We start from the raw sequence: 12,775 nt of genomic DNA, 5'->3' as shown, positions 1-12,775 counted from the left end.
CTAGTTAAGTAGTCAAGGCAACACTGATTTATGTAATTAACATTAGAGAGCAATAAAGATATTCTTATTCTTATTCTTATTCTTATTCTTAACATATAGTTTAACATACCTTTAAATATATTAAAAATAAAACTACATTCTCTATTGTAAAAAGAAAGTTCCGCATAGACTTGGGAGTAGTAAATCATTTTAATAATTGATCCGTAAGGAAATATTCATGAAGTTCCAGCTGGAGGTGGTCCGGATAAAAACGGATGAGAAATGTACCTCCTCGGATATCTCGAGTGACCGGCCTCGGAATTATAATATGAACATTTATATTATAGTGGATATGTTTTTTCTAGATTATGTATATTCGTAGAACAGATGTGATCTTATGAAACTCTACAGACACAGTTATATGTCAGTTAAGACGCGTAAGTTTGAAAACCTGATAGTTCGAAAAGGTTTATTTTCTATAATGTTCTGTCTCCTTTACTTATTCTTTGTATTATTACTCAGACTAATTCATATTCAAAGTAATTTTGAAGCAATAGCGCACACCTTTGACAAAACTATCGCACAACTGTTTAGTCGCGCTTAGATTCCTATGAGCTTATATGGAGGTGCGTACACTACTCGGTTTTTGTTGTACAACTAAATAGTGGAATTGTCTGTGATCAGCTGTTGTGCGATTGTTTTGTCAATGGTGTACACCCACTCTTAGAACAGATTACATTTGGAATGTATTATCGTAGAAAAGTTTACGCAAAGAAATGAACAACAAAATACGTACGTATATGTTACTTTTATATCGTATTCTAGAACCTTCCTTTGATGCAAATACGAACTATAAGCAGCTGCAATTCAAGAATAAAGTATTCTAGATTTCGCATCGGCGAACTCAGTTTTTAATCTTTCGAGAAATTCAGTAAATTCCTTTTATACGGCAATAAACGTGTCTGGGAATAAAATTTTGAAGAACGAGGCGAAAATTTTCTAGAAAGAATTTCTATGAGAAGTACCTACAGTTATTAACACCAACTACTGGAGACTTGTTCACAAAATTTATGCAGGCCTTCTTTGTTGTTGAAATTGCGCCGAAATAAAAAAGACAAAAATATCTTTGCTAAAAAAAATTGCTTACTTAACCGCCATCTTAGGAATGGGTGAATAATTTAAAAGAATAAAAATGACCTCAATGAATTCATAATTTACAATTTGAATAACAATGACGAGCAAATTAAAGGAGCGGATGTAAAAGCTCTACGACAACTTAAAATCGATTTTTAAACCGTATAGACACTAATAGCTTTATTAACAAAAGCTTAGTTGATTCACGTAGTATAACGTGAATATTACTTGATATTCTAAACTAACCTGTAGCGTGTCAAGATAAAAATACGCACAATGACGCAAAATTATGACGTTTCGAAGGTAACCGGATCATTTGTTTGTTCAACTAATGGCCCTAACGTTCGATAACCAACCAACGTCCCACAAATTTCCTACTTCCCACGCTACTATTCTTAATTTAAACCTAGTTTACTTGTATTGATTAAAAAAGTTTGCCACCATATATCAGAGGTAAATCAAGACTTGAAGACAAGACTGATAGAAATTACTGATAACTCAAATAATTTTTAACTATCTTACTAATATCATCGAAAGTTTAGATGGATGGATGTTTGTTAAGAGTTTGTAGCCTAAATGAGTTAACGGATCTGTATGAAATTTGACAGAGATGTAGAATATAGTCTGGAAGAACACATAAGCTACTTTTTAGTACCACGCGGTTGGAGTCGCAGACAAATGCTAATATCCAATAAGAACGTAACAAAGCCTTACATTTAAAATTAAACCATGCTTAGAAACCATCTAATAACAATATTTTAACATAACCTAGATAATGCAAATAGAAAATAATGATTTACTTTACGCTTCAATATTATTAACTGTTTAAAATAACATTTTATTTCTACGCTAAATGTAACCTTTTAAATCAAACGTTGCCTAGAAACTATCTATTATAACAAAGATATATTTCAACTTAACCTAGACAAGGCAAGAACAAAAAGAAAAGATTTATACTACGCTTTAATTCCACGAATAGCCTAAAACAACAGAACGTATTAAGTTCAAGGTCTTGTAAAAGGAGCTCGGAACATGAAAAACATTGTCTAGGGCCTGCGGGAACAAAGAGAAAAGAGGCTTAAGAGGACAGTCAATTTAAGTGAATTTATTTAATGAAATTCCATTTAAGAAGTAACTTATATTTTAGTCACTTTCATTATTTAAAACAGTCATAAAGCTATTTAATACAAAAGATATTAAATAGCTAAAAACCATTAAATACAAATTCAAAGATATACAAATTTTACTTATAATATAGTATTTGTTTTAATAAATTAAAAATTAAATTAATAACCAACAGAGTTCAAACAAAACGTTAGTTAACCTCCAATTCTTCTAAGGTTTCAAATAAGTTTCAAAACTCAATAAACCTGAGTTACGGCCCTCAGAAGATTTACGTCCGTGGGATCGACTATTCGTTAGGCCATTCCTGAGTAAATGCCTCTATTAAACTGACTGTACACTTCTGTAATGATTACTTTAATAGCAAAACGGTTTATGCGGCACATTTTATTGACTTAAATGAAGAAAAATCAGTAAAAATACCTTAGACATGAACAAATTGTAAAAGAGAAAACTATGGGAAACCAGGATTAACGTTCATAGTATCAATTAGTAGCGATCAAAGGATTAAAACACGCGTCTAACTTCATTCTATGTATTTTTCTAACTGGAATCATCTATACTTTTATACTATTATAATAAAGCGTAAATACACACTTCTTTGTTGCCTAAGATGTCAGCAATCACAGCACATTTTCAAAACTCTTTTTTATTAATAAAAAAAACCCTACACTTGCGTCACGCTTTAGGCTACATATTTTCACACCGTTAAACTTAGGGGTAAATATTTTGCATAAAAACCCTAATTTGGGAAAGAGACCTTAACTTGTTGCCAAGATCAAGGAAGCAAAATTGCCACGCTTTGTATTCATATCATGTCTGTAATTTTAACATTTGCAATTGAAGTTAACAAATGTAATAAATAAGACAATTTTCATAATTTCATGCGATTGAAGTCGCACGGGAACAGCTAGTATACCTATAAATTTAGTATACAAATATATTTTGTTGTTTCAATTCTTTTTAATTTCGAGGTTAATCCATCTTTAGTCTCATTATTTGAAAATATTGTAGTAATAAAAATATATTTTAGTGTTTCACTCTAACCTTAATGTCGTCTTTACTAATTGTCTTTCTCCATCTACACAGTGACAAGGGTCACATGCTATTGTGTGATACCCACGTCACATTTGAAGGCGTATGCTTAGAACATTGTTCTTAGTCGTCAAAACAATTGTATTTGGTCAATACTTTGGCAAAGAAATACAGGTTATACATACAATAAAAACAGATATACAGAATAAAAAGACACATAATGAAATTGACATAAAATCTTACAAATATCATAAATGCGAAAGTTTAGAAAGTTGGATTATTGCTAGAATTTATAGCCTAAATAGCTGAACGGATTTCAATGAAATTTGGAAGAGATGTAGAGCATGATCTGGAAGAACACATACTACTTATTTTTTTATATTCCGAGCGGGCGGAATCGCAGGCGAAAGCTAGTATCCATATAAATAAATAATCCAGGGTATACAAAAACGAAATTCTACACCTTTCTATTATACTGTGTATAGTAAAATTGTAATTAAGGCATCAACTAAACCAGCAATTAGCTAATGAAAATGAGCTCAGACTATTAAAACTGTCTTCATCTCCCGGAAATGCTGGCTGGGTGATTTTTTTTTTATTTAACTAACAAGTTACCGCACCGCTACTTCAGCGTCAAATTTAAAGGCGTCTCAAGCGCTCGCTTAACGCAAATAGAATTTTTATTAGAAAATAATTTTCAAAGGAGGTCCTTATTGTGAATTAAAAAAAAATTGTACTCGTTTTTCCACTTTGCTAAGCTAAATTCCCAATTTGCCTTTATCCCGTCGAATCAACGGAGTGGCACAAAATGAGTAGGTACATCAAAGTAACCTTCACTATTCGTACATGTAAGTATAACAAAAAAGGATCGGTTCAACATAAAACGCAGTCGACTTAGTAACGATACCCATAGACTCTTGAGTTATATCGTAAAGGACCACACTAAATCATGCTATAAATTATTGAGCATCAAATATTCAAAGCAGCCGTATTGCGGGGTGTGAAAAACAGTGGAAAATATGCCACTACTGTTTACGAGCAGATTTTATCTCTTGACTCGACGCGTTAATTCACTATCACAATCGAAACTCCGCCGGGCTTACCCTCTACGTCGCTAATTGACTGCTACGCATTCAATACTGTTTGTTCATTTATAAAGCCACTAGATCTATGCTAATTAGAAATTGTTTACATTGAATTTCTACAGCGTATGTAAGTTTGATTGATAGCGTTTATGTTATTGAAATTATGTGTTTACTAGCTTTCGCCCGCGACTACAACCGCGTGGAATTAAAAAAAAGTAGCCGATGTGTTCTACCAGACTATCCTCTACATCTATACCCAATTTCATCGAACTCTGTCAAGCCGTTTAGGCTACAAAGTCTAACATCCATCCATCTAAACTTTCGCATTTATAATATAAGTATGATGTTCTTGAAAAAAACTAAATTAGAGCCATTGTATTCTTTAGATGCGTCCTCTTATCATTTTAGGTTGTCTATGAGGAACAGTAGCTTCGCCATTTCGGCGAATTTAGGAGCTTTTTAAGGAGATTTTAGTCTAGTTTAGTAAGAGAATTTAGTCCGCTTATTCATTTGTCATTTTATAATATAAAGAGAAAGAGAAATGTGTGTTCATTGTCATGTATAAATAATATATCAAAATATCAGCATAAATAAAGCGATGGTCCGGTAATGAATATTATCGAGGTAAAATTCTTCAATATCGTAATCGGCAATCATAAATCGATTACTCAACCGCCCGCGGGGACCATAAATTGATATTTAATTCTTGATTTTAACATCAATAAGCTTTTAAGCTTAAAGGATTAATAAAAACGAGCCTTTCAATTAAATTGGTGTTAATTATTACTTTCAACAGCCATTCTAACCTCAAAAGCTTTTATAACGATAATTGATATTTTATACTACGTTCTTTAATAAAATACTAAAAGAAGAATAGGATTAGAAATTTCTCAAACATTAAATTAATATGTTTAACCTTAAAAACATTCAATGTATACTAATATTATAAAGAGGAAAGATTAGTATTTTTGTATGTATTGAAATAAAACAAAAACTACTGAGTCAATTTTATAAATTCTTTTACATTTTGAAAGGTGATCTATGAGTAATATAGGCTGGCTATATATTTTAAATTCACGCGGGCGAAGTCGCAAGGAACAGCTAGTAATTAATTAAACAGTATTTGTTAAAAATAAATTTTTAAAATATACCTGAATATCTCTACCAACGAAAATTATTCGAAGGTTCGGGGCATATTTATTAATTTGTCGTTTGCTTATAATTCGAGGTTCGAAAGGGCGCGTTCGTAGGGCGGGTTGGATGGTTTCAGCGAGGCAATAAGTGCCCCCTTTTATTTCACCGGCACTTTAACTCGGGTGCACTGATTTGATAACGCCGTTTGTTTCGAGAGCCACTCGCGGCCATCATTTTAGGTACGAATTTTCCTCAATATTGTAATTTATTAAAATATAAAGCGCTTAATTAAAAATATAAAAAAGCTCGAGTTTTATTTAACTTTAACTATGCAATTAAATTGATTAAAATTGTTAAGACAAGATAAATGAAGTAAGTAAACTATTAAAATTGATTAACAGTTCTTGTATTTTCATCAATTTTTGAAATCAAAACTTAAGGTTATATAAAATGAAATAATTGAAAAAAACTGAACAATATTCTAAGCCAACCATGGATGTATTGTGTAAAAAAATAAAAAATCCAATGCGGTTCCAGGACGGTTTGTTTTAGGTGAAATCCAATTTGCAGGTGAACGCGTCCACGTATGTCGAATGCTAAACGCGTTTGCGCTGCTGTCGACGGAATGTCGGTACATTTTCCATTCTTATAACATCGTTATTGAATCGAAAGTAACATAATTAAAGATAGATAATATTTTTTTGGATTTAAAACAGTACAAAACATTATATTAGTATAGGTAGCGGTTAACCCAGACGACACAAGACACAATAAAACCCCTGACAATTACTGTAATGGGATTGACTGACCAGTGAATCCAATCAGAACATAATAAGACTAACGCTACAAAGAGAGAACATAGTAATACTCAATGTATAAAAGTTCACGACACGTTACACCTTTTAGTAAAATATTTACAAGGCTTTTTATAAAAGTATTCTAAATTACCAAAGAAGTAATGAAACCTAGCTCTCTTTTCTCGCGTACATTAATTGCTGTGTGATAGCACTGTTCGAGTCCGATCCTACAATGATCATTTCAAAAATATTCTTAAGAAAATGTATCATACTTTCATACTAATATTACAAATGCGAAAGTTTCGATGGAGGCATGGATGTTTGTTAGAGTTTGTAGCCTAAACAGTTGAATGGATATCGATGAAATTTGGTATAAATGTAGAGGATTGTCTGGAAGAACAGATAGGCTACTCACTTTTGTTTTTTTAATTCCACGCGGATGGAGTCGCGGGCGAAAGCTAGTATAAATATATAAATGTTGTTAAGAAAATATTCTTACCATTTAAAAGAAACAATGTACATTGTAATTGTGTGATTATTTTATATCAATATATTTGTAAACTACAGAAAATTGTCACAGCAGCATATTAGGGAAAAGCTTTGATTGGTAATACACGACATTGCTTGCTGACAATGTTCTAAATCTGGTCTTATGGAGAACATTTCATTTTATGTCTAAAACATGAAATGTTCTTGATGACACCAGGGTTTCGTCGTACTCTAACAATATCTCGCCATGTCCTTAAATCATGGTTCGCATAAAATTGTTTTCCTACGTTGAATCGATAGCCTAATTCCGAATTCTCGCGATTTAATTTAACCTTCTCTTGAGACTGCAGCGCAGAGACCATTGTTCCGTATCGCATGTGACTATTTGGATTTAACGTTTTAATTACTATCTTCATTGCCTTAACGTTAGTATAATTTTTTGGATATCGAGTGTAAAAACGATTAGCGTCGATTAATGCAGGTTATAAACTATATTTCTTTAAATCAACAGATAGAAATAAAGGCGTTGACTTTTAATATTTTTAATCAGTGAGTTTGTTATGTGAGAAATATTTCGGATAACATTTTGAAAACTGTTAATTTGTTTGTGTTTATTAAATATCAAACCTAGTTCCACCGTATAAGAGGTAGGCTTTCTAACCATTTTACCATCGTAGTGCCATCCAAGATTACAAAGTTGAGAGCGTTTTAGTTGATTCGGATTAAATCTGTACTATCAAAGTTGTTACAGCTATGCTAAGAACTTTGGCATTAAGAGAGTACACACTAAAGTAATCTACAGAGAATTCAATTAATCTTAAAACTAATTGAAATCATCCATGCGTGATAAGAACAGACTAAAATCTATTAAACAGTGTCTACTAAAATAGAAATTACACGAATACATAATAATGTTAATACCAAGTTATCAGACATTCAAAATACAAAAATAAATACACACGATTTTTATTTAATGAAGTATTGTAATCCTACTTCTGAGAATAGTCTGGAAGAACACATACTTAACTTTTCTTTTTTTTTATTCTACACAAACGCGAGTCGTGGGTAAGAGATAGTCAGAGATATAATTTGTACCAAAATTTTAGATAAATCTATCATTAGATAGAGGGTGAAATTGTAGATTACACCCAAATTGACAAAATAAAAACAGTTTAATAATAATACCCTTTTCTTTATTATTGAAATAATGGTATTATTCAAATACAGATAGGCAGAACGTTAAGAGATTCAATTTCTAATTAGCAATTAAATTGTTTTTCTGCTCTATAAAGGCAAAGGTTAAATTACTTGGAAATACTAGTAACAATTAGAGCTTTTTTCTAGCGTATACTTAATTTGTATTCAACTTTTATTACAGTCTAATCTCTAGTTAATCCATTTCAATTTTTTTTTTATTAATATTAGTAGATTTTTTTTAGTTTACTAATATTTCCTTTAACCATCCCAACTAAGCTCTAGGCTTGTGCTAGGATATGGTTCACGATGTCGAATGGCGGGATTCGAACCCTCGACCTCAAGATCGAAAGTCCGTACCCCAAACCATTGGGCTATTAGCGCTTTAATGTAAATTCTAAAGAAAAACATAAATCGGAATTTTATATAATACTACCTGTTCCCATGCGACTTCATGATGGCTTTCACTTCACTTCATAATGGCGTTAATATATGTAGCCTAAAGCGTGACGCAAGTGTAGGGCTTTTTATTAAAAAAAGAATTATTCAAAAATATGCTGTAATTGCTGACATCTTAGGCAACAAAGAAGTGTGTGTTTACGCTTTATTATAATAGTATAGATTGTGTGAGATTAGTAATGGTTACATAAGACCTGCCTTTAAGGATATAGTATTTAGTTACATAATAGAATTATAGTTGGCCTTTTGTGCCGTACTTCTTAGAATGGATTTTAAGATACTTTACTATTTTTGTTGTAGCAAAACTGCCTTTATGACAAACATTGAAAAAGATTTAAAAACAAAAAAAGATTTAAAAAAGATTTATTTATAGTTACAAAATTTGTTTTAATACAATTTTTTACATATCCTACGCCTACGCTTTTCTTCTAAAGAAAAGATGAGAAGAAGAAGAAGATATGACGGAGGAGGCGACCATAGGAACTGGAATTGTCTATGCGTCCCCTCCGCCGTCGTTTATATATAGGATGTCTATAGGCAGCGGTAACTACTATTTTGGTGAATTCAGGGGACCAAAAGTCTAGAAGAATTCTGCACTAGGAAACTGCATAGTCAGTAAGAATAATTGAATCTAATTACAACTTATAAGTAATAATCTTTGGTAAAGTTTCATTGTTTTAATAACCAGAAGCTTGGGAACTTTGTGAAATAGAATCCTCCATTTTCATCACATCGCTGCTTTGGTATTTCAGTAAAATACTTTACTTGTGATTGCAAAAGTTGTGAACGGTTGACTTTCAGCGCTGGTTTTTCCGGCCTGATGTATTGTATGACACAAAAGCCTCTAGAGTTTCCGCTGGGAAATTGACAATACACGAACAACGGAATTTTAAGTTTAATCAATGTTAAAATCAGTGTAAAAAGTTGAAAAGTGTGTTGCGTACCGAAAACCTATTAATTCAGTTAATGAAAACTCACGGAACTGTTTATAATATGCTTTATTATTAACTTCAATTATGTTAAGCAAATGACTCACTTAATATAACTCGTTAGGTAATAATTAAGTAAGTTTTTCATTGCTCAGCCACATTAGGAAAAGGCCACAAGTATAAGACAAGGTATTTATGCATATTTAAGAATACAATATGTTCTATTTGGAAATAAAACGAATTATTTCGTATAAAATAAACAAATATAAAGCAAATTGACTTGACCTTTTCCGGGATCATAGGCTTGATGAAAACTTCAAAAGAAACCTTTAACGTAAATCACATTTTGTTTTTCATTTTGTCTCCGTTGATAACAAAATATACGCAATTATATTTGTCTCCAACAAGATTGTTATCTAGCGAGTTATACAACAAACCGCTCGTGAGTTTATGCTTTCGAAAGACGTCGTATTTGAAAGATATTGTTTTTTCAACAAAGTAACACAATCACTGTTATTTTTTTTATTTTATGTCATAACAACTGGAAAAAAATCAAGGCACAATAGTCGTAATGTAACCTTTCTCTATTAATTAAACTTAAATACTATTAAAACAAAATAATTACAGTTTACAAAGCACAGCTAGAACTAAGCCCATAAAATATTATTAAAGAGGAAGCATTAACAATTTAACTCAATACCTTATGAAAAATATAAAGCAAATATTTTTGTAATGTAAATGTGCTTAATGAAAAGGGATAAACCTTGTTTACCGGAAAGTTTTAAAGCTTTTCGCCTCCAAATTAAGTTTTAATCCTTATTGAGTTGATAAAATGTGTGCTCGGGGGAATCCTTTTCGAATTTATCTTGGATACGTTGGCCCACATCGCACTTGGCGGTGTGTTTTCATTTCGGATTTAGTTGGAAGTTCGCGCCAATCCGAACGTTACCAGCTGCGCTATTCCTAGAGGATATTTTCTTTTCCACTTTCGACGTGGGATCTTGACGACTGGCTTTTGTGATTTAAAAAGATTCGCTGAGGTAAAACCGCTTACCGTTACGTCGATATACGGCGTGTTTTGTCGATAAACGAGAACTATCCTATTAGATTCACGGTATACCGTAATACGATGAAGCTTAACACTATCATACCTGTAGCCATTACTTCTTACTTCACACATTCAGAACTTTTTAAACCACTAAAAGATAAATTTATCATTTTCAAATATATAATATCTATTGACATCATGAACTTGTATCCTTGTTATTTCTTATCTAATCATATAAAAGGGCTTTTCCACCATTAAGCTCTGTACGAAATAGAATTAAAGGTCTCAAAGTGATACGCCTACACATCACACGAGTATCTATTAGATAAGTCAACTGTAAATCGTAATAAGAAATTGTTTTAACTTCCTTTTATTACAGTTACAACCTTTTACAGTAATTTATAATTATTCATTCATCATTTATTTAAGACTTCGTTTAATTAGCAATAATTGTCAATGTAAGTTTACATAACTTATTTAGGTTTCATTAACATAGCTAACCTAACTAACATGACCTAAAGTCAAACCCATATCTAGAAAGAATCCTAAATCCTTCATGAGGTCATGAATTCATATTCCGGTAGGACTGTCAATGTTACGTCTTAAAGTTCCAATTGTTCTTTGTACAACTAGCTGTTGCTCGCGACTTCATCTGCGAGAGATTAAACAATATATCTTATATTACTCACTGACATCGTAGCTTTTTATTGGTAAAAGAACATTTGAAATCGACCCAGTATTTTTTGAGTTATTTTAATATATACAAGAAGTTGGTCAAAAATACAAATCTTTTCTCTTATAACATTAGTATAACGAGATTTTGTTACGCTATTTAGTTGTACTTACATACGTTAAGGAAGTATATATTTACCTGTTATTAGAACCAGTTAATTGTAAAAAACTATGCAAATGCTTTGTAGTATGATTTACATAGATATTATACGTAGTTTTTTAAAGAGGTATTCAGAAAACATCTGAATCTTCAATAGCATTTGACCTGTATTTGAGATATTTATTCGAATGTAACTGATGTTATCTCTTGACTTACATACATTTAAAACGCAGGTACATTTTATAACAACCCCCATACAACTGTTTAATCTGTTTTGAGGAAATTGATGATTCTGTCTTTTATGACACATTAGGAATTTCAAGTGGCAACAACATTTCATGACAAGTTCCTACTCGATACTCGATTTTATTAACTATCAGATAAACTGCACAGTTAAACTTTTCATTTATAACTGTCAGTTTGAACTGATCGTAGATATAGCGGGATTTAGTCATAAACGCTTCTCATAATAATCCATACATTATCTTAAACTAGTTGAATTTAAATCTATTTCAAAATGTCGTCCTTGCTAAATCCGTCTTGCTTTGCCATGGAATGTTTATAGAAGCGAAGTATATTATTCAATACTCTAAACACTGTTCTCATAAAACAGCTGTCTAACACCTTTACTTATCGGATGAACAGGGTTTATGCAAATTATGCTTGCGACACATTTGAAGCCTTGCAGTTTAATCGGATAACTTTTTGCAGTTTGTCATAAATAAATATTCGTAATATTGCAGTCCCGTAGTCGTACCATGTCATGTTAATTCTAAGAATTCGACATAAACATCAAATTTATAATACGTTGACTCCTAGAGAGTCGCTTAGGATTTTTGTAAAGCTTACCTTTAAAAACATAGCTCAATCTATCTCATACTGCATTCAGCAAAACACTAAGTCAAATCCACACAAACAGTAGGAAAATGCAGCTGAAAACAAGACTACGCTCATTCACATTTTAATACCACCGTTGTTTATCAAATGAATTTATTTATTTACATTGGTATGTCAATGAAAGGTTCGGACACTTTTCGAGGAAACTCCCGTATCGCGTCTATCTCTCGCCGACTATCAATAGACACTATGTTGGCTGTTTGAGGACGTGGTGCTAATGAAGGTTTAGTTGTCGCGGCGCAGGCAGAGGGCGCTGGGGTGCACGCGGCGGCTCGCGGCGGCGGCGCGGCTGCGACTGCGGGCGGGACACCCCTGCGCGCCGCCCGCCCTGCACGCGGGACGCCGGGACGCCGATACAAAATTAATACTTGTTTTGCTAAGAGCGATTTCGATTTGTCGACCCCCAAATTTGGAAAGTTTGATCTTGTTAGCAATTAAAGTTGTCTTAATATTCAGCGAGGAGTTTCTTCTCGCTCGACTAAGCCCGAAGCGACTTCTGGAAGCGCTTATTTCGATTCTGGAAGCAATTAAAGTTTGCTTTGCCTTCGTAATTTTAATTTTTACTGAATATATTACTGTTAGATATATTTTTCGTGAATTACAAATTGGTCATAGTGGAAATCATAATGATGGACAAAAGA

At 32.4% G+C, this 12,775-nt stretch overlaps 1 long non-coding RNA gene across 1 annotated transcript in view; it reads right to left on the bottom strand.

Moving 5' to 3' along the window:
• The window catches only part of LOC106104417, a 130,662-nt gene extending 118,265 nt beyond the window's left edge, over positions 1–12,397 (bottom strand). The window contains exon 1 of the long non-coding RNA XR_001225668.1: positions 12,087–12,397. This is a non-coding gene — a long non-coding RNA (uncharacterized LOC106104417). The remainder of the gene's footprint in view (positions 1–12,086) is intronic.
• Positions 12,398–12,775: the final 378 nt, after the last annotated feature.

Source organism: Papilio polytes, unplaced genomic scaffold (genome assembly GCF_000836215.1).
Source record: "Papilio polytes unplaced genomic scaffold, Ppol_1.0 DF823688.1, whole genome shotgun sequence".
Taxonomy (NCBI): domain Eukaryota; kingdom Metazoa; phylum Arthropoda; class Insecta; order Lepidoptera; family Papilionidae; genus Papilio; species Papilio polytes.
This window is presented reverse-complemented; position numbering and strand designations above follow the sequence as displayed.